The 15,505-nt window shown below is 45.4% G+C and overlaps 1 protein-coding gene across 2 annotated transcripts in view; it reads left to right on the top strand.

Annotated features, from left to right (window-relative positions):
* DENND1B (DENN domain containing 1B) overlaps nt 1-15,505 on the top strand; it is a 1,279,546-nt gene that overhangs the window by 207,545 nt on the left and 1,056,496 nt on the right. The gene's annotated exons all lie outside the window — the stretch shown is intronic.

Raw genomic sequence — 15,505 nt, 5'->3', positions numbered from 1 at the left:
GCAGAAGAGTAAAAAACACTATTGAAATGTAAACCAATTAACTGAAGGCATTTTACATCTCCTAATAAGATTCTCTTGCAAGAACACAAAGGAAGCCTTTTGCTACGCCACAGCAGTAGCCAATCCCTGCCATACATCATTTTGCACCCCCCCTCAGATCTACACTTCCCTGCAAAAAAAAGATTTTCTCCTATAAACACACTTGACCCAATCCCCCTTCTTGGTGTTTAGGCCAACCCAAACCCCTTTGCCCACACCCTTGTGCCCCTCATAAATTCTAACCAGCATCCTCACTCCAAATCCATTCCTCACCCAAACATCTCCCTTTCCCTCGTTGTGACCTTGTTGCCCTGTCACAAGCTCACCTCCTCCCATCTGGTGCTCTGCTTGCACCATTCTCGAGGCCCTGGTGGTTGGACCACCCCCCTTCAAACTCTCCTGAAACCTTAAACCAGTAAACAACAAATATGTATCACATGCCAGTAATTCTGAGCTGCCAGAACATCATTAGACACTGTAAGTTATACTTTAACCAAATTCTAGACGGTTTTAAACTTTTTTCCTTGGCTGCTTGGAATAAAGATATTTGTCGAAACTCCCTCCGTCGTTTGAAGTCTTGTGTGTTACATATCGGGAAACATCTTGATAACCTGTCTGTCCCTGATTATGACGACTATTTGATAGCGCAATGAAATGCCTTCTCTCGCGCCCTGTAATCCCCCAAATGAACAAGCATGGTATGGCATCTTGGCATATTGGGATATTCTTGAAATGGGACATAGTGTGCCCGTGCTATCATCAGATCCTACGTATTTCCTGGTAGAAGATGAGTGTGAATCAAGTCAACCATAAACTCAATTGCTGAGGCAGGCTTCTGCTCCCTCCTTTCTGATATCTAAACAAACCTGAGATTACACCTTCTTGAATGATTTTCTTGGTACTCAAACTGTTGCTTTACCAATATGAGTTCTTTTTGGAAAGTAGAATTTGTTTTAGCAAGCACATTTTTGGTATCTTTGAGCTCTGAAATTCCAGCAGTCATTCCTTCCACTAATGTCCCCAGGGACTCAAATTAATTTTACATCTCCGCCATCCGGGGCCCAAAGAATTTAGAGAAATGTTTACTTCCTTTACCCCCACCAGAATTTTCTGAAATACTGATTCAATCTTTGATCTCATCACCCTCGGTCACCAGCTGCAATAAAAGAGGGAGACTGGCTACCCCAGTAATTTCCGCATCTAAGGAGCTTCTTACATTCTCAAGATTTAGGAAGGTGGTTTGGAGGATGTCCAACTGATTTAACTGGATAATCTATGTATCCCCTAAACACTGAAATACTACCTTCTTTAGTCACTACAGTTAGCTCAATATTAGGTACTGAGGCAGAAGCAGTGGAAAACTTGCATGCCGTACTAAAAACTGGGAAACGTTTTTCGCCTCCAACAGAAGTTTGCTTTGATGGAGAAAGAGCAGGATATGGTATTGGTGCCCCTGATTAAATTGGACCCTCATGCTCCCCATCAATCTCTGCAGTGTCTGGCAGATCTGTCGACCCCTTACTTTGCCTGTTTACTTGGATTGCGTCCAAAATCCTACCCTTTACACTTACCAAAGTGGGTCTCTTTATGGAAGGACCTCCCAATTGATTTTACAGACCCAGGGTGAGGAATTTCAGCCCAACGCCCCTCTCTTAGCTGTCCCCCACACCTAGCTGTTGAGTATGATAAATAACGAGGGAACCGAAAGCCCAGCGGTCAAAGAAGAACTTTCTGGTATTGCAACCACTTCCTTTTCTATCCTACTGTAACCCTTATTAGAAAGGTTTAACACACCTGATGATACTAAGTGTGTGCTTCTTCCCTGTAAGAGGTCAGTGCTCCTCCTTAATATGAGAATCCAAACTTTTTCATGCAATGGCCCAGGAATTAGACTTGAGTCTCGGCATGCTCAAAGGGCTTATAAAGCATAATGCTGACACATAAAGCTAATGTCCAGTATGGAAGACAACAATAGCCTGACACATATCTTTATGAGAGCACTCCAACAGCATTTCCTAGCTCCCCAGGGGACTGCAGCTGTTTCCCCCAAGCACATTCATTCACGTCAGAAAGTATCTCCTCAGCTCTAGCCCTCACAAGACCACTGGCCCACTGGAACCCAAGCTCACTTCTGTCCTTCTACACATATCCAAGCAGGTGTTTACCAGGCGGCTGTCAAGAACGGAGTTTCAAATGCAAAAAGTGTGAGACAGCACTTCCCATTTTAGGGCCCAATTAGGATGTCAGGCGGACCACCACCAACAAACCATTGGTGGTGGTCCGTCCACTTCCAGAATATCAGACTACCGGATTACCATACCACCATTTGGAGCGATTTGGGCTCTGGAAAAGACAGTTGCCTCCAACAGGCTCAAGGAGCTCTTTGAGGTAGAGGTCGGAGCCTAATCCTACTATGGGGGCAATGCCTGCGGAGGCACCACCATAGGGATTAGGATCTCCTTTTCTCTCTGCCTTTACATGGTGGTCCAACCACTATGTACAGGCAAATAGAAAGGTACTTTGGTGGCCTTTAGCTGTTCCCTTGTGGGTCTCCGCTATATGGCCAGGGGTTACACATGTGGTGCCCCCACAAACATCCATGCACTGTGTTCCAGACACCACATGGTACCTGGCACACGGTGCATGGATATTTGAAAACATGCCTTTATCTATTGCGGCTTGTGCTACGGTCCTTTTCCAGGCTGCAGCACAAGCCACAATAGGAAAAAAAGGCATGTTTATGACCGCCTGCACAGCGTTTGTTTTATAATTGGGCTGTCGGTACCACAGAGTCCTTGTCTGATGGCCCTGTGCCTGAAACTATGTTGGATGCCATTATATTGTGGCCCTTAAGGAGAAAGCTTCATATGACCTATTCTCCACTCTGCTCACTGGGAAGAGTTCTGACGTGCTCTGGACGGCCGACGAATGCCAAGCTTGGGGCGCCATGTTGGAAGTAGGCTGGTTTAGCAAATCGCATGTCATTCGACATGACTGCCCATGCCCTCGCCAGCAATTGGTGACAACGTTTTCATCTGTGATTCTTTTTCCTGATGGAAAATGGCAGCCGATCGGGGAAATGCCCGGTGCCTACTACGGCCAGTCCGGCCCGATCTGTATCATTAAAGGTGTTAATAGTGCACATCTATTTATTAAACACAAATTATGATTAGGGCTCCCTGTTTAATGGTGAATATCTTTATACAGTGTCTTTTATCAATTTGACCTTGTTATTAAGAATCGGCCTCCCTACTCCCCTCGTAACTCCTCTCGTGCTCGATCCGTCAGTTGACACTGTATAAAGATATTCAGCGCTGGTAGCAGATTTAAAGGAATCCAGTGACGCTGCATTGAGGGCCATATAACCCCGCTTTGAGGTGATTTTTTCATAATAATACGGTGGCCCCCCTCCAGCAATATCCTCTTCATTACTGAGTTCCTGAAATTTAAAGAAAGGAATGTTACACTGGAAACAATAGAGGGACAATAATTTTTCACAGAATTGTTTGTCCTGATGAAGGTGGTATCGTTATACACCGAAATGCTGTGTCGACAACCTTAACAATTGTGATTTTTATGATATTTTTATCTTTGTATTTGTACCGACAATTTTTTTTAACAAAGACTGAACTTAATATTTGGATGTATGGCACTGTGATTATGTTATATAACATTGATTTTATTGATTTGTAATAAACAGTTTTTTTTAATACAATACACACGTTTTTTTAGATTCTTGATTTTTTCATTATATGTCTTCAATTGAGTTATACTGCATATTTCTGCATTGAGTTGGCTTCGTGAGTTATGAGGGAAATACACTAAAGTCCTGCACAATATTTTGGAACACTGTTTCCTTCAACGTTGAACAAACCAAAAACGAATACATAGGATATCCGTCCTACTTAGTTAAGGTGGATATTTTATCCTTTTACCCACTCCAGACGTCTATTGGAGTATTTTACGGGAAAAAGGGGTCTCTGAGAAAAGCACGACTGAGCTACCTTAGTATCTAGCGTTACATTCAATCAATCAATCAATCAAAGACATTTATAGAGCCCACTACTTACCCGGATGGTCTCAAGGCGCTTGGGGGGGGGGGGGGGGTGCTGCTACTGCTCGAACAGCCAGGTCTTGAGCTTCTTCCTGAAGGAGAGGTGGTCTTGGGTCAGGCGCAGGTCGGTCGGGAGGGAGTTCCAGGTTTTGGCGGCCAGGTAGGAGAAGGACCTTCCTCCTGTAGTCGTTCTTCGGATGCGGGGGACGGCGGCGAGGGCGTGACTGGCTGATCGGAGGTGGCGTTTGGGAGCGTAGAAGTTGATGCGGTTGTTGAGGTAGCTCGGGCCTTGATCGTGTAGGGCTTTGTGTGCGTGGGTGAGGAGACGGAAGGTGATTCTTTTGTTGACGGGGAGCCAATGCAGGTCTCTCAGATGTCCGGAGATGTGGCTGTGTCGTGGGATGTCGAGGATGAGTCTGGCCGAGGCGTTCTGGATCCGCTGGAGTCTCTTCTGGAGCTTGGCGGTGGTTCCGGCGTAGAGGGCGTTGCCGTAGTCCAGTCGGCTGGTGACGAGGGCCTGGGTGACCGTCTTCCTGGTCTCGGTGGGGATCCACCGGAAGATCTTCCGTAGCATGCGCAGGATGTTGAAGCACGACGAGGAGACGCCATTAGTGCCGTACCAAACGTTGGGCGCCATGTAGTGTAGTTCCTATATTTCCCAATAGGCTCTGCCCATTGGAATAATATATCCTATAGATTAGACGTAGGACTGATGTCGACTAGGTCTCTGTCGAATATATTAAACTTAATAGTGAGTGCCAGCTAGCTCAGAGGCCTTCCTGCACGCCACGTCACTTCTAAATCTCGACAGGGGGGGCTCAGGTTGTTAGTGTAGCGGAGCTTCAAGTCTAGCGCAATGTAAATGCCAATGTTTTTAAAGCCGTCGGGAGCAATTTTCTATTGTGCAAGTGTCCGAAATGACCGGCTGGTCACCCCTAAGAACATATAGCACCGATTTAGACCAATTTAACGCGAAGCCTGAGTACCTCCCAAAAATTGCCAACACATCCAAAAAGCAGCTCAGGGACCCCCTCGGGTTGGTGAGGTAGAGCAGAATATCATCTGCATAAAGTGAAATTTTGTCTTCCCACTCCAATGTCCATCGCATTCCACGTATAGAAAGGTCCTGGCGGACCCATGCGGCCAACGGCTCCGAGGCCAGGGCAAAAAGTAGCTGAGATAGGGGACATCCCTGTCTGGTGCCCCAGCTCAGATGGGGACCTGCGATTGTTCACCACCACCCCGTCCATCGGAGCAGAATACTGAAGGCGTACCCAGCCCGTAAATTCCAGACCGAAACCCAGTTTGTCCAGTACTGCAAAAAGATAGGGCCAGTCAACTCTATCGAACGCCATGGTGGCGTCCAATGACAATTGTGCTGCTGGCTCCTGAATGGTCAGGGTGCTACCCAGCACACCGTGCAGCCTTTGCAAATTGAGCACCATATTTCGATGTGGCATAAAGCCTGACTGATCCGGGTGGATCAAGGTGGTAATGACTTTGGTCAATCTCGTTGCCAGCAGCTTTTCCAAGACTTTAGGTTCCATGTTTAGCAGCGAGATGAGCCTGTATGACAAGCAGCTTGCCTTAGACTTGCCATCCTTGCAGATGACCACTATATTAGCCACTCGCTGATCATATGGAAGTTGCCCCTCTTCCTTGCTTTCCACAAACATAGAGCGCAGAAATGGCACAAGTCTACTAGACCTCAGTTTAAAAAGCTCTATGGGGATACCATTTGGCCCAAGGCTTTCCCGGAGTGCACTCCTCTGATGGCCCGCGCCACTTCGTCATCCGTGAGCGGGGATTCTGAGTAATCTAGATTTTCTTTCGATAGCGTGGGCATTTGGAGATCCCCGATCATCTCCCTGTTGTCAGCTTCTGTGTATACACCCGCCGAACTATACACCCCACGATAATAGTCTGCAAATGCATCGGCAATAGCTTGTGGGTCTGTGATAGTACTGGAGTCTTCCCCCTGTAACTCTGGCACCAGCCTCTATGCCCATTTCCTCCTTTTCAGCCATGCAATCAGTTTTCCTGTCTTGCCTCCATGTACATATACCCTACTCTGAGTCTCTCCGTTCTGCAATGGTGCTGTCTCTGGCAATACTACCAAACTCCTCCTGACGCAGTTTCAAATGGTGAAGACCCTCAGGGGTCACTGCACGAGACACCTCCCTTTCCAATTTTATCACTTCCTCTTCAGCTTTTTTAAAATCAGCCTGCTGTTCTCTCTTTTTCCCCTGCAATCAGAGATACAGCCTCCCCCCGGATGACAGTCTTGTACGACTCCCAAAAGGTCTGCGCCGAGTCCACCGTGCCCTTATTCTCCCGGAAATACCTATCCGTGGCTTTAACTATGCTTTTCTTCGTTGTAGGGTCTCTCAGGTGTTACGGACTGATAGGTGCTATTCTACCTGCATTCACCTGGTCAAATTCCATTTGGAGCCAAACTGGGGAGTGATCCGAGACGCCCCTCCCCTGGAGTCGTACCTCCAGAAGGGTGTGTGCCTGAGCGGCTGGGACCAGAACGTAATCTATCCTAGACAAGCTGTGGTGCGCGCACGACAAATGTGTATACTGCGCAGTACCTGGGTTTGCGCGCTCACCAGCTGTCTACCAGCCCCATTGTATCCAGAAACTCAGAGAGCCACCTCTGCGCCGGTCTCAGCGTTCGAGCGGGGTGCCGGTCCAGCTCACCATCCATTAATGCGTTGAAGTCGCCCCTCAACACCAGGAGGGCCAAGGGCAGGGTCAAGAAAATGGGGCCCAGGTCCTGAAATGTCTCAGACTGTAGGCCAGGCGGTACGTAAATGGAGACAAAGGTAGCCGTCTTCCCTTCCCTCTGCCCAGATATACCGATATACCTACCCCTCTGATCTGACTACGTAGCCTGAATAGTCCGGGGAAATGAGTTTTTTACCAGTATGCCAACTTCCCTTGACCCTGTAGTAAAACCTGAATGCGCCACCAGCTTGTAACCACCTTTATGGAGGGCCATGCACCAATTTCAATTGAGATGTCTCCTGTAAGAGTACCACGTCTGGCGAATGATGTCTGATAAACTGGTTAACCATCCCCCTCTTTATTTTGTCACCATTCACATTCCAGTTCAGCACTCTTATCCCTGATCCCTTCCTATTGTTCATCATTTAACTGGTATAGAGACGTTGCATACACTTTGCTGTCACCTGATGTTGCAAACCTAACTAAAACTACAAACATTCCCCCAAACAGTGTGCCCCCAAAAACAGGGATCAACATGAACCCCAAGTCCCTCCTCCTTCCCTACACCCCTGCTCATGGCTTACGCCCATCCCCAGCTGGCAGTGTGCCTGTCGCCCCACACTCTAGACAGCTAGTTAACTAAAGGTAGTAATGCGGAGGAAGCCAATATCCCGTCTCCTCCCTCAGCCCAAATCCGGACAGTCTCCCCGAAGTCGTCACAGCTCATGAATGTCACATAGCCTACAAATTCAAACAGGGGAATTAGCCGTGGGTCAAGCCCCACTACCTGGCGGTGCACCATAGTCCCATGAATCATGCAGTCTCCTTCATTGCAGCTCCTGCAGTGCGCTTTCTCCATTTCGATCTCGCCCCTCCGGGCCTCCAGGGGGACGGCTGTCAATCCAATCCGATGCCACCTCTGCATTATCGAAAAACTAGGTTCTCCCCTCGACCTCCACCCTCAATCGTGTCAGAAACATCATAGCATATTTCATCCCTTTGTCTCTAAGTTTTTTCTTCACCGCAAGAAAGTTCTGGTGTTGTTTCTGGACAGTTTGCGTGAAATCAGGGAAAAATTAGAGGGTGGTGTTTCATGCCGTAGAGGGCCCCCAGAGCGAGCCGCCTGCAGGATCGCATCTCTGTCCCTGAAGTTCAACACCCTTACAATCATCAGGCGCGGGGGCACTCCCGGCCTGGGTCGCCCTCCCAGCACCCCGTGCGCGTGCTCAATGGTGAAAAAATTGCCCAGTCCCTTAGGTTTAAGGTGTTTAAGGATGAGGTCCTCCACAAATACGTCCGGGACTGGGCCTTTGGATTTCTCGGGTACCCCAAGGATGCATATGTTGTTGAGCCGGGCTCTCCCCTCGATATCATCCAGCTTCCGTTCAGTCAGGTCACGAGCAGCTTTGAGGTCTCTCACTTCTTGTTGGAGCAACGCCACATCGTCCGTTAAACTGCTGTCTTGATATCCAGCGACTTGACTTTTTCGTTTACTTTCATGAGGTCTGCCCGGATGAGGTTTACCTCTATTGTGATCGTGTCCAATTTGTTATCAAGCTACTCCATTTTCTGTCCCAGTGACGACTTGATTCCATCTATGGCCGCCGTAACATGCAGAAGCGTTGGCTCGACCGTAGGGCCCGAAGAGTCTCCCCCTGCCGACTGAGTCTGTCTTGCGTCTGTAGGGGAGCCCTTAGGCATTGTATAGCGGTCCAATGTATTAGTCTGGACCTGCCTTGCCCCTTTAGAGGTTCGCGGTTGGTGTCTATCAACCTCTGGTTTGGTCGCCATCAGAGATGCTATGCCTCGAGTACGCCAGCACTCCTTCCTCCTGCGGCTGTGATGATGGTTCCAGGCCTGGCAGACCCCTCCAGCCGTCCACCCCGCTCCGTATGCGCCTCGACGTGTCCAGGTAAGCCCAGTCTAAAGGCACGGCAAACCCACATGCAATGTGGTGGCGCGCAGCCTACGGTGCCCGAGGAGCAGCCTGAACTTGGTAAATCCGGGGCCCGTCATGGGCCACAACAATATCACCCTGGTGGTAGTGCTTCCCCGAAAGCCGCACGGTTTTGATGTACTTCCGGGCCCACAAATGGTCACTGAGGGGCCCACCAGCAATCACGGACCCCCCGGAGCCAGAAACCTCGCCACGTGGCCAACTGGCTGGTCACCGTCTAAGGCACATCTTCACTGGCACAGTCTATTTAGTGAACTACGATTATAAGCTCTACATGCATATTTTGGCTAAGAGATTGGATAGGGTAATTGGGGATCTGGTACATGAATATCAGAAGGCCTTCCTTTGTGGGCAGTAGCTCACACATGATCTAATGGGAGCAGTAGACATGGCAACAGAAGGAAGAGATTTTGCTACCAATTTTAACATTTGATGCTGCCAAGGCATTTGATAAAGTGAGTTGGCCTTTCCTACATAGGGCGATCGTACAATATAACTTGGGGGAGAAATTCCCAAGGGCAATCCAGCTAATCTACAAAGAGCCGACGTTAAGAATTGTGGTGAATGGGATACTGACTGAAGAGGGCCCTGGCACAGTTGTCAGTTGCCTCCTTTGCTCTTTAATCTGTATATTGAACCTATAGCTGTAATGATGAGGGGAAACTCCGATAATATACCATTTGAAAATATCAAATGCAAGAGGGAAGTTGCATTTTACGCAGACGACCTGTTGGTTTCTACTTCAGACTTGGCAGGTTTTTACTCTGCTATTTTACAAACTTTGGAGAAGTTTTGGATAAGTCTCAGGTTATCGGGTAAACATGCACAAAACTGAGGTAATGGCGTGGAATACGCCAAGTAGCAGTCACCTTGTAAAGAAGGAAATTGGGTATCTTAGGTTTACTGTAGTACAACATTTGGAAAAGATGGCACAAATTAACTTCAATAAGGTGATGACTGACACCGACTACTTATGTGATAGATGGGTCTTCCGCTTAAAATCTTTAGGGGAACATACATTATAAAGATGTCAATACTTAGAAAGTCAACCTACATCTTTAATGCAATTCCACTGTCTTTTAGAAGAGAGAACCTTCAGGGGTAAGCAACCAGCTTTATCTGGGCCTCGAGGGGGGTGAGAATTGGTCTGAATAAACTCTGCAGAAAAATAACTGAAGGTGGCATAGCAGTCCCAGACTTTCAATGTAATTGTTGTACCTTTCAGCGGAAGAAGGTTAGGGTACTGCTAAGGGGGTAGGGGGGAGTAGCTCAAGATGGGTTGCATGTTTCAGGCCATTGTCAAAAGGAGGTAGGTAGTTCCTGTATAAGTTCAGAAATCCCCAATTCTTCAAGCAATTTGGATTAAAGATGTTGAATGCAGCCTGTAGGCTATGCGTACAGATTTTGGGGATACCCTACTATAGTGCATTTGCCCCAATCTAAAACTTGCCTGGAATCCCGGAATGTTCGCAAGACAGCTGAGCTAGAAATCTGAAAGAAGCAGATCTAAATATTTGGGGTCAGATCATTAAGGACGGTAGGTAGATAACCTGGGAGGATATATCTTGGATTATGGATGTCGGGGTATCCAGATTTACGTATTGCCAACTAGTTAGCTCGGCACATGGGTTGCGACAGGAAGAAAGTGGGAACACTGAATGGGAGTGACTTTGCAAGAAGGTGCCCCTATAAAAGAAATAGAGGTGGTGAAGTCTTATTGGATGATAGTGCAAGGCATCGGTGGAGCCTTTACATTGCCAGAGAAGATATGGAGAAGGGACCTGCCAATGCTGGAGTTGACACATTTCGGGCAAATACCTATGTCTTTGCTTTGTTAGTCAGTGAAGCCTGCATCTCTTAGGAAAAATCATCTATTTACACTACACCTGACTTATTGGAACCTGAAAAAGCTGTAAAATCTGTGAAATCGAGTAGTGAAGACTTGCCTCAAATATGGTGGTGAGTTGACTGATGATGTGCATATGTTCATGTAGTGTGCCGCCATTGAGCTTTTCTGGCGAGAAGTGGGTAAGTCCATATCTGAGATTCTGTTAAAGAAACACTGGTAAACAGGCCACTGGTGATTTATGGTATTTTAGAGGATGAAAGTGCTATCACTAAACCACTTAAGAAACGGAGATCACTACTTTTTGTCTTGACAAGAGGGAAGACTGGAGGGTATCCTCTTTCCCTCCAGTCTTCCCTGAGTGTGCACTTTCAGTCAAGCATATTAGTAAACAAGATGATAACACTCAGTCTTGGAAAAAGGTGGCGATGTGGAAGCCATTAGAGAGGTGGTAGAACGAACTGCAAGCAATCAAAATGGTGGTCATACCAAGAAGTATGTCTGTCTTCAGGATGCTACTCATAGTGGTTCTTAAGTCTATCAAATTCAGTATTGATTCGGATATTAAGCCTTAAAGCTTTGTATAAATTCAATATCTTGCCAACAAAGACTGATAACATGATTGTAAACTTGATGCTTATTTGGAGATTGGCACATAGACTTTTAAAGGTAGATCCATGGTTGCATAAGTAAGCCCCTCTGTGGTGTGATGCGGGCCTGACTTAGGGGTACCTCTATGTTGAGGGGTGCATGGAATTCATAGAGCGAGAATACCACCTTAACCTTAGGTGTTACTTTAAAGTGGAGGTGCATCCAAATTGTCCATTCTCTGAGGTTTGCTTGTTAATAAACCGAACCTCTATCCTCTCCCATGTGGTCATACCTTGAGAAATATGGAGGATTTAGTGGGGTGGCATCGGGGCAATTCTGATCACTCAGATCACATATATTCTGTACTCATGAAAGTCGGGGCCTTCTGGCAAACAGCAATATAATATGAATACTCGCAAAATGAATGGTCACCCTTGCTCACTTGACATGATTACTTTCTTAGAAAGGCCACGCAGAAATATATACATATTCGAAAATGGGATTGGTCGCCCGTATGGTTAACTGGGACTTTTGCATCATTCCGAGTACTGGATGTGCAGTGGTCCTGATTATCACCTTGTTCATATCCTCCAGGTTTTGTTCTTATTTTCTAGGTTGCTCTAGGCATGAATAGTACTGAGCAGGAATTTATTTGACTCCTTCAGCCGCAGACGACATCACTTTGATCCCATCGGCACACCTGGCACTGTTGCACAACATGACTGGTGATGTACTTTCCTAAAAACATAGGTGCCGATGGCTGTCCTCTTCTCTGGTGGTGCACAGACTTGTATTCTATGAGCATGTGGAAACCAATGATACAGGCAGTTGAGAAATGGTTGGCTGAACTGCAAAGTGGCAGGATAGTCACCTTTGAACATGTAATGTACAGGATTAGTGATCAAATAGCTGTCTATGACCGAGTGTGGGGAGCCAGTTCATAGAACCCCCTGTAACATGGTCTCATGTTGATCGTCTAGTTAATAGCATGTGTGATTTTAATGTCTGCCCATACACTGACTCACCCACGATTCTTTTGCAGGCCAAGTTGGTACATGTATTACATTGTCATCCTAGACCGGTTTTATTATAATATATTTTATTGGAGCATTTTGTGTCCACTATTGTTGGTGTTGCTTGGAAACAAATTACATTATTGCCACTCTCAAACTCTAGCTCTTATGTTTCCTACAACTCAGTTGACCCTCCACTGGAAGCAGACAGTCTATTGGTCCACACATCCTGCTGGCTCTACTACCTGACCTTACACTATGTGCCTCTATCCAAAGCTACCAGCACCTGAGCATCACACTCAGTGGATATTTTTGGATTGCACTAAACAACTCTTAAATTAAAAAGGTACAACAGTTGTAGGTATACTCACCTATTTGACTACATCTCACTCACGCTCTGTTTTTACAATATGTTTACAATATTTTTATAGACCCATGTTCATTCATACCATGGCGTGTATGCATTTCTAAATCTAGTATAGCACAGCCAACAGTATGGCCTTTGCTAGTGCTTGTGCTTTACTGAATTGGACATAAAGAGGAAATAGTCCTCTTCAAGCTGCTAACCTTGGGATTATGCTCATTGTGTAATCATTTGGGAAGGAAGAAGATGAACAATGGAGTCAGGGGAGCAGTGGCAATGTTTAAGCAAACAGCTTGAACAGGCTAATGTTTTTCATGCTGCATACAGCCATGACTATCTTTCACATCACGACAAACCAAGACATCTTGAGCTCTCGCTCATGTCCTGGGAGTATTGAATTCCTGGTTTGGATTTTGTGAATGTAGTACCTCCACATTTGAGCTGGAAACGTGCCCGGTCTACGTTTCAAGCCTACCTTAGTGTTTAGCATTTTATGGGTGACTTTTTGAAGAGCGCCAACACAATGTGATCCAAAGCGCCATTGCCTAAATATACATATATGCCCCTGTGTTAATGAGCATGTTGCTCCCTTTCAGCACTAATTGGTACACATCATATTTGTAACTTAGTCTAAAATGTTCCCAGGATATCGGCTTCCCTCAGTTTTACTAATCATCATATGTCCCCTGATTTGAAGGAAGCATCGTGTTCTGGGAACTTTAAATTGTATTAACATCAAAGTACGACTTTTCAGAAAAGTGGACAGTTAATTTATATACTTAAATTCATAAGCAATTTTTAGATTTTTTTTATAACTCTGTTTTGTTTCCCAACTCAAAGGTGTTCCTATAAAAGTAAATAGTGACTTAGAATATTTTAGAAAAGTCGTAAGTCTCTTACTCTACCATTTCTACCCATTTTCAGCTCCTGAGTGGCAAACTAAAACACTTTGCATTCTCCCTGGGGTATAGGACAAGGCTTCTGGATGTTGCCAAGACCTCCTTGAAGTTCCCACTGTCTTTTGTATTTGTTATATTCGTCAACAACCACAAATAGTCTGATGATCAGGGAACAAACAAGAAGAAGGTGTTGACACATATCCAGTGACTAATAATAAACTGACTTTACATGTTAGCTCACGTTCCCACCTCCGGTCCCAGGATGCTTGTTTCTGGTCCAGGGAGGACCCGTTTGGCAGTTCGGGCTGGACTGTTTCCATGAGGAATAGGGTCAAGACTGATTTACATATGGCTGGGTCCAAACTGGGGTGGCGTAGTGAGCAAAAGAACCATGGATTTAACCCAGATCTCTTGACTGGGGGTGAATATTTGATTCATTCAGCATTCCGTCCATCATTTGTTGCTGCAGCACGTTCCTACCTCAGCTTTATGCCAAAGTGTTTTAATCTAGTCCGTGTCTGTAGAACATCGGTTAACAGCCAGGTTCGAATACCAGAGCAGGTTGGCTTCAAACATGTATATTTAGTAAGGAACAGGCAATACTTATGTATTTAGGACTCACTTGATTTAGGTTAGACCAGTAACCAGCAATTTCTGACATACATTTCTGCTCCTCTCGGAGTTGTGGTCCATTGAGAATAGAGTGAAAATTATTTTGCAGCACATTGAAAATGATTGTGCATTGTGCAGTAAGATCTTTGCATAGATGATGGACATTCTTAAATTGGGAAAAGGTGCAAATTTCGTGAAAAACAAAGAAAATCGCAAACTTTCAAAAAACACTGTGCGTCCCTACTAATTGTGCAAGCATGTCAGCCTTTTGAATACACTTTCCATTAGTGTAACTATTTGAATTCTATTTCTGGCATCGATTCCTATGCAGGGTTTGCCAATCGTTGCAAATGCTCTTACCTGTATTCCTGTGCAATGTGCCTGTACGGGTCATAGTCAGGCACATGGAGTTTTTTTGCTGTGTGGTGCAGGAGGCTGCATGGAACATAGCCTTGATCTCTAGTGTGCGCCGGGTGCAAATGCTTTACTTAATAATATTCTCAATAATGTATTTTATTCGAGCAGAGATGGACATTCTCACCTTGCCTCTAGACTTTCTAAAGTTTCACCTATTTACTATATAAAGGTTTGTGTTTAAAATGCCAATAAAAAAACTCAGGTGTTTCTTTCTGTGCGTGAATTACACCATTAGTAAGCTTTTATGTAGCACACACTATAAACTGATTTATTTTTAACCTTTACTAATTTGTAAAGTGACCCATAGTGAGATAGAATATCATTCCTTGCAGCAGGCGCAATAACATATTAATCTATTTTTTGATGATTCAGACTTGTGACCAGAGATTGCTTGCTGATCTCACCAGTGCTTTAACCACTTCAGCTAGATAGGTCCACTTTTGTTAGAAGCCAATATATCCGGGTAGCAGGAGACTTGACTCCGTAAGGTATCTTAAATCATGGTCCGTTTGTGACCAACAAAGTATGTCACAACAGCTGTATTATCACATATTTACTTATTGTAAATTATATGGGACAGGATGTACTAGAATGAATGCATATAAACCTATAGCAAATGCATATACTCCTATAGAAATAGACCATAGACCTGCTTTGGTTGACTCTGCTGTATAGGAATCGGTGCCTACTCCTGATTTGTGGTTTCCGAAAGAATCTTTCCATTTCCAGCACTGTATTTTGGCTTGACAGTAACCATCATCTCTAAGCAGGACCACTATTGAGGGCAAAACCATTTAAGCAGGACCACTGTTGAGGGAAAACCATTAGTTATTTTGGTATTAGCCACCTTAATAAATAGAAATGGCCACTAACTCACTCACAGGTCCATCTCCTATAAAAAGGAGAAGCAGGCATATCTAGTTACTGCTGCAGATTCCGCAGTATCTTTAGATCGGATCTCTACATTTCACCTCAACTCAAAA

This window comes from Lissotriton vulgaris, chromosome 1_1 (genome assembly GCF_964263255.1).
Source record: "Lissotriton vulgaris chromosome 1_1, aLisVul1.2, whole genome shotgun sequence".
NCBI classification, from domain to species: Eukaryota; Metazoa; Chordata; class Amphibia; order Caudata; family Salamandridae; genus Lissotriton; species Lissotriton vulgaris.
Note: the sequence above shows the minus strand (reverse complement) of the source record. Positions and strands in the feature narration are given on the sequence as shown.